Source organism: Monodon monoceros, unplaced genomic scaffold (assembly GCF_005190385.1).
Source record: "Monodon monoceros isolate NGI ecotype Baffin Bay Population unplaced genomic scaffold, NGI_Narwhal_1 Super_Scaffold_13, whole genome shotgun sequence".
Lineage (NCBI taxonomy): Eukaryota > Metazoa > Chordata > Mammalia > Artiodactyla > Monodontidae > Monodon > Monodon monoceros.
In genome coordinates this window covers 42,003,103-42,019,295 of record NW_021703769.1, presented here as the reverse complement: position 1 = coordinate 42,019,295, position 16,193 = coordinate 42,003,103, and the positions used below count along the sequence as shown (strand labels likewise).

The 16,193-nt window shown below is 40.4% G+C and overlaps 1 protein-coding gene across 3 annotated transcripts in view; it reads left to right on the top strand.

Annotated features, from left to right (window-relative positions):
- The window catches only part of KIF16B (kinesin family member 16B), a 293,377-nt gene that overhangs the window by 86,337 nt on the left and 190,847 nt on the right, over positions 1-16,193 (top strand). The window lies entirely within an intron of this gene.

The following is a 16,193-nucleotide window of genomic DNA, read 5'->3' as shown; positions in this document are numbered from 1 at the left end:
CAAAAGCGCTTTTTTATTCTTTTTAGGTTGCTTTTTGGTCTTTTGCTATTAAAATGGTGAAAAGTTTCCTGCTAAAACCCTGTTGTCTTAGAAGATAGTTGCATTCTGAAAAATGAGTGATGTGTAGTTTCTCAGAACCTGGATTCATCTCTGTCCATTGAGTATTGATATTGGGTTGTGGTTAGGTTCTAAGGTTGGCCCTCCAAAGTCTGTTTAGCTCGGGGAACGAGGTAGCAATTCATTGGAATCTTGTAACAATTCTGCCATGTGAATGCTTGTTGTCCTATGACAGCAAATGGGGACTGGAGTCGATAAGGAGCTCATCACACAGCCAGTAAGTGACCAGGCCGGCCAGAAATCAGTCTTAGGATTGGTGCAGACACGAAGGAGGGCTTGGTCAACAGGTCAAGCCTTCTGGAAGATGGTAGTGAGGATGCCAGAAAGGGTTCAGAGAGGAGTTGACCTGGTAGCCAGCGTAGAACTGAGTTGCCGTTGGGAGTCCTGGGTTGGGGTGATAAAGGCTTTCTGGTGGCTGGAGCTCAGAGGAAGCCATTACCCTGGGGAATCGGGGTTTTCAGGGAAACTGAGTAGGCTTGGAGCAAGGGGGTTGGGGGTATGGGGGTGCCAAGGCTGGAGAAAGAGCACGTGTCAGATCATGGTGGACTGAATTTCCCCCTTTAAAGCTCTTACAGCTTCTTTATTGCTTCAGGAAAAATACTCAGAGCTCATTTCAATTCTGAACATATATTCTGAAGACATTTTTCCAGTTTAGTTTCATTATCTGAACCATCACTGTGTCTTTTGAAGTGTCTAAGTAGTATATTGAAATCTCTTATTCATTTCTCTCATTTCACATTGAATTAATGGCATAGAATATTCAAAACGGGTGGGGCCTTAGAGCCAGTCTTCTCCAACCTTTCTGTACCGTGGTTGGGAGCGTCTGGCACCTGAACACAGGGAGTCAGTGTCCGAGTTTAGGTCAGAAGATAATAATCTGTTTATCCAGCGCGCCTTCCACCCGAGCAGTACTTCCTGATGTGTTTTCCCTGGTCCCCGTGTATGTCCCTTACAGGACACTGATGTTGGGTTAATTGTTTGCAGTTATGTATTTAACAAGTGTCCTCCCTGCCTTCTGGTTCTAGTCCTTAGCTGAGTTCTTGACACAAAGCAGACGCTCAGGAGCTGTTTGTTGATAGACTGCTCCAGTGTTGATGCGGTTCCTTGAGAGAGGGAAAAACCCTTGTTCAAATAAGTGTGGGCAATACTGGATTAAACAAAATTAAACAGGCTTGTTTATAGCAGTTTGGGAGAGCCTTGTGTCTGTGGCTCTAAGGAGGGGCTGCTCACTTCAGACTCACTGTGTTCTGAGGATGGCTGTTTGGCTCTAAGCCAGGTGTCCTTTTTCAGTTTTGTGTCCAGAATTTACAAAAACCTGTAGCCTTAATGGATTCCTTAGAACAAAAGCGCTTTTTTATTCTTTTTAGGTTGCCTTTTGCTCTTAAAATGGTGAAAAGTTTTCTGCTAAAACCCTGTTGTCTTAGAAGATAGTTGCATTCTGAAAAATGAGTGATGTGTAGTTTCTCAGAACCTGGACTCGTCTCTGTCCATCGAGTATTGATACTGGGTTGCGGTTAGGTTCTAAGGTTGGCCCTCCAAAGTCTGTTTAGCTCAGGGAATGAGGTGCCAAGATGCTGACTTAGCCAGTCCTTAGAGAGGGGATCAGCGCAGTGATGGCACATAGAATAGGTCAGCAGCGGCCGAGTCAGTGGACTGGTGGCCAGTCGGCTGAGGGATTCTGGCTCCATCCAGAGTGTCAGGAGCAAATGGTGTGACGTTATCATGGGAATGTTGGTGATACTGCAGTACCTGTCATATGATGGGATTCAGGAAATGTTTCCGCAGAGTGTGTGGGAGTCCCTCTGTTCCAGAGATTGGCTTTGGCCCTTTACCTTTGTACCAGTGCTTATGTAACATTAGGGTTACGTTATCCTCCCAGCTCCCACTCAGTAGAGCTCGGTGGTTTAGAGCATCTGCTCTGAGCCAGTGAGTTTGGGGTTGAACCCTGGCTTGGCCACTTGGGACTTTGGCCAATTCCTTAATCTTGATAAGCCTCAGCTTCCTCCTTAAAGTGGGGATAATAATCATTTTTACCTCACTGGAGTAAAACATGTATAGAGGTAGTCTGCACAACTGCTTTGCACAGTGTCTACAAGAGAGGTTGGCAAATTTCCTGTAAAGAACCAGATAGTGAATATTTTAGGAACCGTATGCATATTACTAAGTGAAAGAAGCCACTCTGAAGACTACATACTACAAGATTCCAACTATATGGCCTCCGGAAAAGGTAAAACTATGGACACAGTGAAAAGATCAGTGGTTGTCAGAGGTTAAGTTGGGGGGAAGGAAGGATGAACATGCAGAACACAGAAGGTTTTTAGGACAGTGAAGCTATTCTACGATGAGACACACGTCAAAGGCCGTAGAACGTATGACACCAAGAGTGCAGATAGCTTTTCGCAGTAATGGCTGATCCTCTAATTCTCTTGACATTGTCTTTCCTAGAGCAGAAGTTTTTCATTTTAATGAAGCCCAGCTTGGCGATGATTTCTTTCATTGATTTTGCCTTTGGTGTTGTATCTAAAAAGTTATCACCATGCCAGAAGTCATGTAGGGTTTATCCCATTTTGTCTTCTAGGAGTTTTATAGTTCTGTGTTTTACTTTTAGATCTGTGGTCCATTTTGGTTTAATTTTTGTGAAACATTCCTGCACGCTGTCTACTTTCTTTGTTGAAGCCCTTAGCTTATTTTTTTAAAATTTATTTTATTGAAGTATAGTTGATTTACGATGTTAATTTCTGCTCTACAGCAAAGTGATTCAGTTATAGATATGTACTTTCTTTTTCATATTCTTTTCCATTATGGTTTATTACAGGATGTTGAATATAGTTCACTATATTCAACACACCTATAAACAACAACCTTGTTGTTTATCCATCCTATGTATACTAGTTTGCATCTGCTAATCCCAACCTCCCAATCCATCCCTCCCCGCTACCCTCCCTCCCCTTTGGCAACCACAAGTCTGTTCTCTATGTCTGTGAGTCTGTTTCTGTTTCATAGGTAAGTTCATTTGTGTCATATTTTAGATTCCACATGTAAGTGATATCATATGGTATTTGTCTCTTTCTGACTTACTTCACTTGGTATGATAATCTCTAGGTCCATCCGTGTTGCTTCAAATAAAGCCCTTAGCTTATTAATCATAGTTTTTAAAGAGTCTTAGTTTGGTAATTTCAGCTTCCCTGCCATGTGTGACTCTGGTTCTGAAGGTTTTTCAGCTTTTGTTTTTTTGCATGCCTTGTAATTTTTAGTTGGAAGGTGGGCATGAGGGGCTGTGAGGAGAACTTTAATAAATCGGCCTGTGTAATGTATTGGTGAGGTTTGGGGAGGGGGAGCATTCTGTAGTCCTGTGATTAGGTCTTATCTTCCGGGGGGCCTGTGCCCCTGGACTGTGAACTTCACGGTGCTCCTCAGTCGTCCCTGTGTCCCCTTAGGTGGGACAGGGTGGCTGGAGGGGGCTGGAGTTGGGTATTTATCTTCCCCCAGCTCAGTGAGGCTCTGGTAAAATGGTTTCTCCTGAGGGCAGGTCTTGTTAAGATAAAGATACAGATGTAGAGAATGGACTTGAGGACACGGGGAGGGGGAAGGGTAAGCTGGGACAAAGTGAGAGAGTGGCATGGACATGTATACACTACCAAATGTAAAATAGCTAGCTAGTGGGAAGCAGCCGCATAGCACAGGGAGATCAGCTCAGTGCTTTGTGACCACCTAGAGGGGTGGGATAGGGAGGGTGGGAGGGAGACGCAAGAGGGAGGAGATATGGGAACATATGTATACGTATAGCTGATTCACTTTGTTATACAGCAGAAAGTAACACACCATTGTAAAGCAATTATACTCCAATAAAGATGTTAAAAAAAATAAAGTTAATCATCAAAAAAAAAGAAAAACAAAGGGCTCTGGCATATGTAAAAATGGCTACATTCCCCACCTTCTTCTGGAAGCACGAGGGAATTTTTCTCTGATATTCTCTGTGAGGATCTGGGGGAGCTCCTGGAGAAGATCTCACAGAGGTTTGGGAACTCCCCCCCCCCCCCCCAGGGCTGGGGCTCCCTGGAGTTTTTAAGCATCAGACCTGCCCACTCTGAGCCTCCACCAATTTGTCATAGGTTTCCCTACCCTGGCACCTTCTCTTGGGGTTCTGTTCCGGTAAGTTGTGATCGCCTGTATCTGACTATCTCTCCAATGTGGGGGCAGCAGTTTGCCCTGTGACCTCACTTCTCTGACATCTAAGAAGAGTTGTCGGTTGTCAGGGGTTTTTCCCGTAGCCTTTTACTTATTGTTAGGACAGTGTGACTTTTAAACTACCTACATAGTGGACTAGAAACCAGAAGGTAGCTCTTTTTTTCTTTGAAATTAGTACCAGAATGGGATTCTCATTCAAGCCCTCATCTGTGTTTAGTCATGTTTTGCCTATTGTAATAATTTATATTTTTGTTACAAAGCTATAGTAATCAAAATAGTATGGTACTGGCATATAAACAGACATATAGACCAGTGGAACAGAATTAAGAGCTCAGAAATAAGCCCATGCATATTCGATCAACTAATATTTGATGAGGGATCCAAGAATATTGAATGGGGAAAGAGTAGTCTCTTCAAGAAAAATGGTGCTGAGAAACTGGACATAAAAGAATGAAATTAGATGCCATCTTTCACCACTTACAAAAATTAGCTTGAAATTAAAAGACTTAAATGTAAGACCCAACACTGTAATATTATTATAGGAAAACGTAGGGAAAAAGCTTCTTGACCTTGGTCTTGGCAATGATCTTTTGGAAATGACACTGATATCAAAAGTGCAAGCAATAAAAGCAAAAATAAACAAGTGGGACTATATTAAACTAGAAAGCTTCTACATGGCAAAGGAAACAACAGAATGAAAAGGTGGCCTACAGAATGGGAGAAAATAATTGCAAACCAGTTATCTGATAATAGGTTAATACTGTTAAAAACAAACAATCTGATTAAAAAATGGACAGAGGACCTGAATAGACATTTTTCCAAAAAAGACTTACAGATGGCCAACAGATACATGAAAAGATGCACAGCATCACTAATCATTAGGGAAATGCAAATCAAAACCACAGTGAGATATCATCTCACACCTGTCAGAATGACTCTTATTTAAAAGATGAGGTAACAAGCGTTGGCGAGAATGTGGAGAAAAGGGAACCCTTTTGCACTGTTGATGGGAATGTAAATTGGCGCATCCACTATGGAACACAGTATGGAGGTTCCTCAAAAAATTAAAAATAGAACTACCATATGATCCAGCAATTCCATTTCTGGGTATATATCTGAAGGAAATAAAATCACTATCTGGAAGAGATATCTGCATCCCCATGTTCACTGCAGCATTATTTACAATAGCTAAGACACAGAAATAATACAATAGCTAAGACACAGAAATAACCTAAGTGTCCATTTATGGATGAATGGATAAAGAAGCTGTGAGATATATATCTATATAATAGAATATTATTCAGCCATTAAAAGGAAGGAAATCCTGTCTTTTGCACAAGGCGATGGACCTTGAGGGCATTATGCTAAGTGAAGTAAGTGAGACTGAGAAAGACAAATACTGTAGTATCTCACATGTGGAATCTAAAAAAGCTGAACTCATAGAAATTGAGAGTAGAAGGATGGTTGCCAGGGGCTAGGGGGTGAGGGAAATAGGGAGATGCTGGTCAAAGGGTGCAAACTTCCAGTTATAAGACGAATCAGTTCTGGGATCTAATGTACAGCATGGTGAGTATAGTTAGTACTGTGTCATATACTTGCAGGTTGTTAAGAGAGAATAGATCTTGAATGTCATCACCATACACATCCAAGAAGGTGACTCTGAGGGGACAGAGGTGTTAACTAACCTTACTGTGGTAATCGTTTTGTAATATGTATGGGTATCAGATCGTCACGTTGTACACCTTAAACTTACATATGTTAGATGTCAGTAGTATCTCAGTAAAGTTGGAAAGCATAATTTATATCAGTATAAATAAGCCAAACAAACTTCACTTAAAACTGCTGTATTACCTACCAGCCCTGCATGCCTGAGGTGTGTGGTAGTGAGACCTCCTGCTTCGTATTTGGGTCACTGTTTTATCTTGTGTTTAACGAGCACTCATGCTGCCCGTAGTGTGCTCTGGGCAGGGTGCTGGACCCTGGGGGTGTGGAGCAAGACAGATCCGGTCCCCACTGCCACAGAGCTTCCATCATTCTGATTTTCTTACACATTTCTTAAGTTCAAGAGAAAAAGAGAGAAGTACGGGAGGAGTGATTTCACTGTCTGGTCACTAAGAATCCAATTTAGAATTTTTTTAAGTGAGAGAAAAGAGAGATCCATTTTGCTCAGCCTTGGCTATGTAGACCTTAATATGTGATGGGGTTAAATAAATGTTCTGCACAGAAAAAATGTGTGTGTTGGATTCTTATTGGAAGGCTTAGTAGTGATTTTTTCCTTTCATCTTTTTTTGTTGAATTAGTTAAAATAATTCACATAGAGACTGCATACGCATGCGTGCTTCTGTATAGGAATGTGTATGTATGGATACGAGGCCACATTTGTTTTAAATTAACACATATGAAAATGATTTAAAATAAATAATGCAGGGGCCCACTGACATAGCCGCCCACAGCACTTCAGAGGTGTGTGGAAGGCTTCACAGGTGGAGGGCAGGGGCTGTGTGATGGGCTGGGATTGTCTGACCACCTCCCACGGTGGGAGAGGCTGTGCAGCTCAAAGAATCCTTTCTGTTAAAGAACCTCTTGACTTCCCATTCATTACGGTTAAATACCAGCGCAGTTCCCAGCTCTGCATGGAATCAGTTTGTTCTGGTTTTATCTCGAGGCAGAGAATACACTAGAGTGAATAATTACTTAAAATCTTTTCTTGTCCCAGTGTTCAGCATTTCTTTCTTCTAGGAGCTGGAAATGCTTCTCCAGGTATGTATTCATTTTCTTGAGGCCACTTTTGCAGCAGGGCAAGAGTCCTGGTTTCCTCCACATTTAGTTTTAAATGGATGGAAACCTGCATGATGGTTTCTCAAAGGTCACTCCTAGAATTCATGGTGGTTAGGAACTCACCTCCTGGCCTCTCTTCATATGGTCCAAAGTTCAGCCCATCTGCTCCCTTGTGTCTGATAAATGTTCGGCTGGATCAGGTTCTCAGAGAGCAAGGAATTGCTCTCAAACCTTTGGCAAATGTCATTTTATTTCATTTTGAAAATCAACACTTTTTGCATGACTATTGTTTGCCATTGCGGTAGGCAGCTGGGAAACCAGTATGAAAGAGTAAACAAAGGAATTCAGAGTCCAGTTTATTTGAAGAACTTACCAGCAGGGACCAGGGTGCCAGAGAGGAATGATCTGAGCCTGGCGTGCACGCCTGTCCCAAGCTGCAGCCATGCTGGGAGCCAGAGGGCAGGGGCCCTCTCACTCTGCACTTGCACACCTGCTCAAGGAATTCTGCACAACTCTGCGTTCCTTGAACATTTGTAAGTTGGTATCTATGTTTTGTTATATATTTAACATCTGCACAAGATAGAATTTTTGGTGGAGATCAAATATTGACATTTTAAAATAAAATCGCTCTTTCAAACGAATCCAGTGAAATGTAAAACCAGAGGGATTCAATATCTACCGTCATCAATGTAAAAATAAATTAAATGTCTCTCTTTTTTCACTGTTGGGAATTTTACATTGTTTTCTTTTTTCCTTGAGCTTGTATATCCAGTTTACCCTACAGAAGTTTTTCCTAGTTTAATATATCTTTGTGCTTGGAAGTGTTTTCTTTGATCGTCTTATCATAATCCCTTATAATAAAACCATGCAAATAAATTTAAATGTAATTAAAAATATTTCCTACAACCATGAGGCTGTGATTATTAAGGAAATTTCTTCCAGAGTGAGTACCATCATAATTATTTGTGGTACATACTTTTTCAAAGCAGCAGAAGTGTACATTTTGATAACCGATTATTAAACATTAAAAGTGCTATTAGAGATGTGTCATTTAACAAAATGTATGGGACTTTCCCCTCAGGCTGTTCACAGGGACATTGACGTGGGGGGGGCACAGATTTACCCTTGATTTCCACATAGATGAGTTGATGGGAGTGGAAGGAGAGCTACTTCAGCCGGGTCCTTTATTTCTTCAGAATTGGTTTTAGGAGATCTCTTAACCAATGATCATTAACACTCTGTGTGCTGACGAGCTGAGACTTGCTCCTCCTTCCATTTTGTTGAAAGTTAAGAATTGGAGCCCACCTGACTTCCACAAAGGTTTTGTCACCCAGTCATTGGAACCATCCACTTTCTCAGTTTCTGGAAAGTTTACCAAAATGGCTTTACCCCAACTTATCAGACAGCTGTCAATCATGCCTGTTGCTTTTTCACTTTAAAAGGCAGCTTTTAAAATTCCATATACTCTGGAAAGGCTGAGAATGCATTTTTATATTATAGGCTTTAAATGTATTTTTGTCTCTATGTAGTGTGTGTGTGTGTGTGTGTGTGTGTGTGTGTGTGTGTGTGGTGAAAACCATGGAGCTGTAGAATTATTGTCATTTCAGTTAGAAAATACAGGCTTTTAGTTTAAAAACATCTAACTTCATTCTTCAGTTCATGTTAATATCTTTTTCTCTGGCATCTCCATCATTTTCATTTCCCAATTCTAAGATGATAGTTAAGAGGGGGGAACTGGGGACAGTGCCTTTGCCAACTTGAAATAGGGAGACTGTCTTCAACACGTCCTATCCGTCTGTTTGCCTTGTTGTCAAGACACTCTGATATATCTGAATACAGAGCATCCCAACACGGGCCTCAGTACCCAGACTCTGTCACCATGTTTGCCCTTAACAGAAATCTGTGCCAGAAGAGAAAGGCAAAAAGTCCTATAATATGGCTTGATGGCGGAGGCTTGGGTTTAAACCAAATATTGAAAATTTCTCTTTGTTTGGCATCTTGAGTGCGCTGTAGAGAAGCCAGGATGGGTAACAGGTATGTCTTGCTGGTGTAAAATGGAAGAAGAGCAGTTGTGATAAGGAGGTGGGAGAGAAGAGGGGAACTGGGGTGCCTTGCAGGCACCTTCTCAGGCAGATCCATGTTGGAAAAACGCACATGTGGAAATCAGAGACCTGGAGATGGATCCCCCTAGATCTAGCCATGCTTAATATCTTCTGGAAGTTTCCATCCTTAGAAAACTTCCAGTTTGAGACTTGTGCTTTTGGACAGTACTTCTCAGATACCCCCTTTGTGCTAGTAGGCCAGAAACTTACTAAAAATCCATGTCTTCTCTGTAATTCTTCTGAGCACATGGTACACGATTCTGTGGGGTTTTGTTTTCATACTTAACAGTTACTAGTTAGTAACTTATTAGGTCATTAAAACTTGGTCTTTATAAGGGTAAATTGGGAATTACTGGTCAGTATTCCATTGAGATCTGTAATTTTCAGGAAGAGCTCTGTTGTCAGTCATTGTTCAATTGGGTGATTGAGTTGGGTGGTGGTTTTCAATCATTGATATCCTTGGGATTTTATTTATGTATAAAAAAGACTGGATTTTTTGTGATCAATATACTTTGTTATGTGTGTTTAATCTTTTCAGGTACAGTGATGGATAAAATGGGGCTGTTTATTTTAAGCAGAGGTGACATGACTTTGTTTCTTTCCGACTTTTTGATTTCTTTTTCCATGGAAAGAGGAACCAATGGGTTTCCTAACTTTTGGGTTCTTTATTCTAAGTGAGTTAAAGAAGAAAAAAGGTTGGAAAACTACTCAAAGGATGCAGCTTCTGTATCTTTCTCATTGTTAATTTTGTATATTTATATTTTTCCTCTTGTTAGATGTATTAAAGGTTTGCCTTTTATTCTTCTGTGTGTACCTTCAAGTCTTGTGTTTATCTTTTGTTTTCAAAGTATTAATTTCCACTTATGTCTTATATCCTTATTCTCTTTCTTTGATATTTAAACATTTTTGTTTATTTTACACCCTTGTAGAAAAATGAAATCATATAAGCCTGTACATTTTCCTTTGAGTATAACTTTGGCAGCATCCTCTAAGTTTTGATATGTAATTTTTTTTTTTTTTTTTTGCGGTACGCGGGCCTCTCACTGCTGTGGCCTCTCCCGTTGCGGAGCACAGGCTCCGGACGCGCAGGCTCAGCGGCCATGGCTCACAGGCCCAGCCGCTCCGTGGCATGTGGGATCTTCCCAGACCGGGGCACGAACCTGTGTCCCCTGCATCGGCAGGCGGACTCTCAACCACTGCGCCACCAGGGAAGCCCTGATACGTAATTTTATATTTTTGTATAGTTTTTTTTAAATTACAGTTTATTTTCTTCATTGTCACGATAGATATTTAGGAGAATGTTTGTTTTTAAAATTTCCATGAGTTGGGATTTTAATTTCAGTTTATTGATTTATCATTATGCTATCTTTTCAAGGTCTACTTCGTTCTATCTTTCTCTCTGTATCTAGGCTATATTTAGATTAAACTTATTGCTTTTTCTGATCTTTATTGCTCCCCATCAGTGCATTTGACCACTGGTTACCTCTTTCCTCTCCATTTTGATTTATCTCTTGGATGAATAGAGGTACCAACCCTGGCATGTTCATGGCTTTTGCATGTAAATGATAGCTGGATTGTCTGTAGGACTCATGATGTTTTTATTAAAGCTTAAAGGTGTGCTCTGTTTTCTTCCAAATCCTGGAGTTGAGAAATCTTAGACCATTTTTGCTACTTGAAGCCAACCTGCATTTAATTTTTATTTGTACTTCTTTGTGGCATTTTCTATTTATCTTAATAGCGTATGACCATGATATGCGAGTATTGGCCACTTCTGTCTCATTCTGTCTGGATTGATAGCAAAAACCATTTGAAATGTCCATTGTATAGATACTGCCCCCCCCCACCGCCCCCCACCCGGACCAGTGCTACTCCTTGTTTTCTCCATTTTTATACTTACTATTCTTTTAAACTAGGCGTTTGGGAGTGGAGAGGTGAGAGATGAATCTGACAGCTACCCAGGAGGTAGCTGAGCACTGAAACAGAGTGGGGCCTTTGAGCACAGGTCAAAAATGAAAGAAAGGAAGGAAAGGGTTTGAAATGTATTAGGAACTTACATTCAAATGAGAGACCCTTCAGTGCAGACATTAAGAAGGATTATTGTGTTTCCCAGCCCACAGGAGATTAGCCAAAAAGCAAATTAGGAGTGGGATAGGAGCTGTGCGGAGCCAGGCCCAGATAGCAGGGATAAATGACAACCTGCTGATTTTAAAAGAGACAGAATAATTTCAACAAATCTAAGCACTCTGATGGCTCGTTGCTTTAGGATGAAAGCAGCCTCCACACTGTCTTCAGATGCTGCAACTGAAGGCACAGACTAAGTTCTGTTACAGTTGAGTCACCTGAGGTTATAATGATGACTCAGAGAGTCCCAGTGTACTAGATGCCAGTGTACTCAAGAGCCAGCAAAATGTGCTGTTCCCTTTAGGAAACTTCCCTTGAATGTAGTTTCATTTTAGAAAATGGTTTAGAACTTTTTGACAGAAGGCATGGACTGTCAGGAAAATTCTTCAGAGAACACCTGACGCCCACCCCCAGCCACAGAGTTGGTTAAATATGATGTTAGTGGATAGTTTTTATATTTTAGTTCTTGACCTATAACAAATAGGCTGCCAGTTATTACTCCAGCAAAGATGAGTTTATTTGGGGTCAACAAAGAATTGCAGTTTGGGGTTGTCACCACAGCAAGCTTCCTGCAAGTTCCTGCACGGCAAGGAGAGAACTCTTTTAAAGAGGGGTTAGTATAGTGGCTTTTGATTGGCTGGGTTATGACAGTCATTGGCTGACTCTTGAAGAGGAAGTCTTTTTTCTTTCTGTTGGCCTCTGCTTTCCTTGTAGGGCATGAGAGCTCCCCCTTCTGGACTCCAGATTCTTATTTTAACTGAGGTTTCTGTTCATTAATTTTTACAATGTCTGTGTCATCTCCCTACAATTGCAAGCTTCTTGCCGTCAGGCACTACATTCCATGCTTCTCTGTATTACTCAGGAGAGGTAGTCAATAAATGTTTGTGCACGATAGTCTTGGTGATGAGGGCGTAATTTTCAAAAGTCAGCAATACCTCTATGCCTGTAATTAAATTTATAGTAATTTAGTTTGGCAACAAATCATGACTCCAGGCACCTGTTAAAGAAATGCTAATCATTTAAGCATTAGAGCTGGTGAATGGGGAATTGGTGTTTCCTTAATAGGAGTTCTAAAAAGACTTCCGATTTGATTTATTTTCATTGTTAAAAGAAAGCCGACTGGATATTAGTTATGTTTCATCTGGAAGTGAACGAAAATACCTTTTAGAGTAGTAAGAAAACGAATACCTTCCATTTATATTGTGCCTTTCTTCCAAAGAATTCAAACACTTTCCAGCATCTAATTAATCTTTCCTGAAGAGCAGTTATTGGGGTGTGGAGCGTGTGTGTGTGTGTGTGTGTGTGTGTACACATTTGTACGTGGATTTCCTCCCTTCCTCCTTTTCCTCTTTTCTCCCTTCTTCCCTCTAAACCTGCCTTCCTTCCTTTGCTTTTCATTCCACCTAATGTAAGCTGTTTTCTGAATCTAATCATGGCTAGAACTTGACCTTTTGTTAAGCCTGATGTTTCAAACAGTTGCATATCATTTTTAGAATATTAAGCCGGATTTATTCATAAAGACAGAGTTTTCTGGAAAAAAATACAGCATATGTTTGTTACGCACACACATCAGACTGTTAATCAAAAATTGATATCAGGAATACTGTTAGAACGTGAATTACAGCAGTGGCTTCCCGTTTCGACTCTTCTAATAGAACTTGATTTCTTAATAATTGCTTTTATTTTCATGTCCACCTTTGGGTGAGCAGTTGCCTAGGTGGCAAAAGCACATAACTGATAGGAAAAGTGAGAACTGTGAGAAGGTGAGGTATTCCTAATTTAACGTTTTCTCTTGTATCGAGCAACCATATTTTCTGTCAGCTTTGTTTCTTTGACAGACTTGCTCATTTGGGCCATCGTTTATGCTGCTTCTGTCATTTTCTTTAATTGATATTCATCTTCAGAAGCCATCAATGCCTCCATGGATGGTCCTCACAGAAGCTGCATTTGGGCAGGAAAGTGGCTCACAGCAAAATTACATGTTTTTGGTCTGGGTGGTGGCAGAATCTTTAATGGGTTTCTTGATGGATTAAAGTAGAAGGGCCTATAAAAAGAAACGAAATTGAGTTATTTGTAGTGAGGTGGATGGACCTAGAGTCTGTCATACAGAGTGAAGTAAGTCAGAAAGAGAAAAACAAATACCGTATGCTAACACATATATATGGAATCTAAAAAACAAACAAAAAAATGGTCATGAAGAACCTAGGGGCGAGAAGGGACTAAAGACGCACACCTACTAGAGCATGGACCTGAGGATATGGGGAGGGGGAAGGGTAAGCTGGGACAAAGTGAGAGAGTGGCATGAACATATATACACTACCAAATGTAAAACAGATAGCTAGTGGGAAGCAACCGCATAGCACAGGGAGATCAGCTCGGTGCTTTGTGACCACCTAGAGGGGTGGGACAGGGAGGGTGGGAGGGAGGGAGACGCAAGAGGGAAGAGATATGGGGATATATCTATATGTATAACTGATTCACTGTGTTATAAAGCAGAAACTAACACACCATTGTAAAGCAATTATACTCCAATAAAGATGTTAAAAAAAAAACCAGAGAAAAGAAAAAACACATGACATTCAAAGGAGCAACACTGAGACCAACAACTGACTTTTCAACAGGAACAATAGAAGCCAGAAGACAATGAAATACGAAGGAAACTGCTTAATCTGCAGGAAAGGAGTATCTATTAAAAACCTGCAGCAGAGAAAACTTGCACAAGCCACCTAGATAGCCTCATCCAACGGAGGGCAGACAGCAGAAGCAAGAAGAACTACAGTCCTGCAGCCTATGGAACAAAAACCACATTCACAGAAAGATAAACAAGTTGAAAAGGCAGAGGGCTATGGACCAGATGAAGGAACAAGGTAAAACCCCAGAAAAACAACCAAATGAAGTGGAGATAGGCAACCTTCCAGAAAAAGAATTCAGAAAAATGATAATGAAGATCCAGGACCTCAGAAAAAGAATGGAGGCAAATATCGAGAAGATGCAAGAAATGTTTAACGAAGACCTTGAAGAATTAAAGAACAAACAAACAGAGATGAACAATACAATAACTGAAATGAAAACTACACTAGAAGGAATCAATAGCAGAATAACTGAGGCAGAAGAACAGATAAGTGACCTGGAGGACAGAATGGTGGGGTTCACTGCTGCGGAAAAGAATAAAGAAAAATGAAAAATGAAGACAGCCTAAGATACCTCTGGGACAACATTAAACGCAACAACATTTGCAGTATAGGGGTCCCAGAAGGAGAAGAGAGAGAGAAAGGACCAGAGAAAATATTTGAAGAGATTATAGTCAAAAACTTCCCTAACATGGGAAAGAAAGTAGCCACCCAAGTCCAGGAAGCACAGAGAGTCCCATACAGGATAAACCCAAGAAGAAACACGCCAAGACACATAGTAATCAAATTGGCAAAAATTAAAGACAAATAAAAATTATTGAAAACAGCAAGGGAAAAACGACAGTTAACATACAAGGAAACTCCCATAAGGTTAACAGCTGATTTCTCAGCAGAAACTCTACAAGCCAGAAGGGAGTGGCATGATATACTTAAAGTGATGAAAGGGAAGAACCTACAACCAAGATTACTCTACCCAGCAAGGATCTCATTCAGATTTGATGGAGAAATAAAAAGCTTTACAGACAAGCCAAAGCTAAGAGAATTCAGCACCACCAAACCAGCTCTACAACAAATGCTAAAGGAACTTCTCTAAGTGGGAAACACAAGGGAAGAAAAGGGCCTAGAAAAACAAACCCAAAACAATTAAGAAAATGGTCATAGGAACATACGTATCGATAATTACCTTAATTGAGAATGGATTAAATGCTCCACCCAAAAGACACAGGCTTGCTGAATGGATACAAAAACAAGACCCATATATACACTGTCTACAAGAGACCCACTTCAGACCTGGGGTCACATACAGACCGAAAGTGAGGGGATGGAAAAAGATATTCCATGCTAATGGAAATCAGAAGAAAGCTGGAGTAGCAGTACTCGTATCAGAAAAAATAGACTTTAAAATAAAGAACGTTACAAGAGACAAGGAAGGACACTACATAATGATCAAGGGATCATTCCAAGAAGAAGATATAGCAATTATAAATATATATGCACTCAACAAAGGAGCACCTCAATACATGAGGCAAATGCTGACAGCTATAAAAGAGGAAATCGACAGTAACACACTAACAGCGGGGGACTTTAACACCTCACTTACACCAATGGATAGATCATCCAGACAGAAAATTAATACGGAACACAAGCTTTAAATGACACAATAGACTAGATAGATTTAATTGATATTTATAGGACATTCCATCCAAAAACAGCAGATTACACTTTCTTCTCAAGTGTGCACGGAACATTCTCCAGGAGAGATCACATCTTGGGTCACAAATCAAGCCTCAGTAAATTTAAGAAAATTGAAATCATATCAAGCATCTTATCCGACCACAACACTATGAGATTAGAAATGAATTACAGGGAAAAAAACGTAAAAAACACTAACACATGGAGGCTAAACAATACGTTACTAAATAACCAAGAGATCACTGAAGAAATCAAAGAGGAAATAAAAAAATACATACAAATGACAATGAAAACACGACGATCCAAAACCTATGGGATGCAGCAAAAGCAGTTCTAAGAGGTAAGTTTATAGCTATACAAGCCTACCTCAAGAAACAAGAAAAATCTCAGATAAACAATCTAACCTTACACCTAAAGGAACTAGAGAAAGAAGAACAAACAAAACCCAAGTTAGCAGAATGAAAGAAATCATAAAGATCAGGGCAGAAATAAATGAAATAGAAACAAAGAAAATGGTAGCAAAGATCAATAAAACTAAAAGCTGGTTCTTTGAGAAGATAAACAA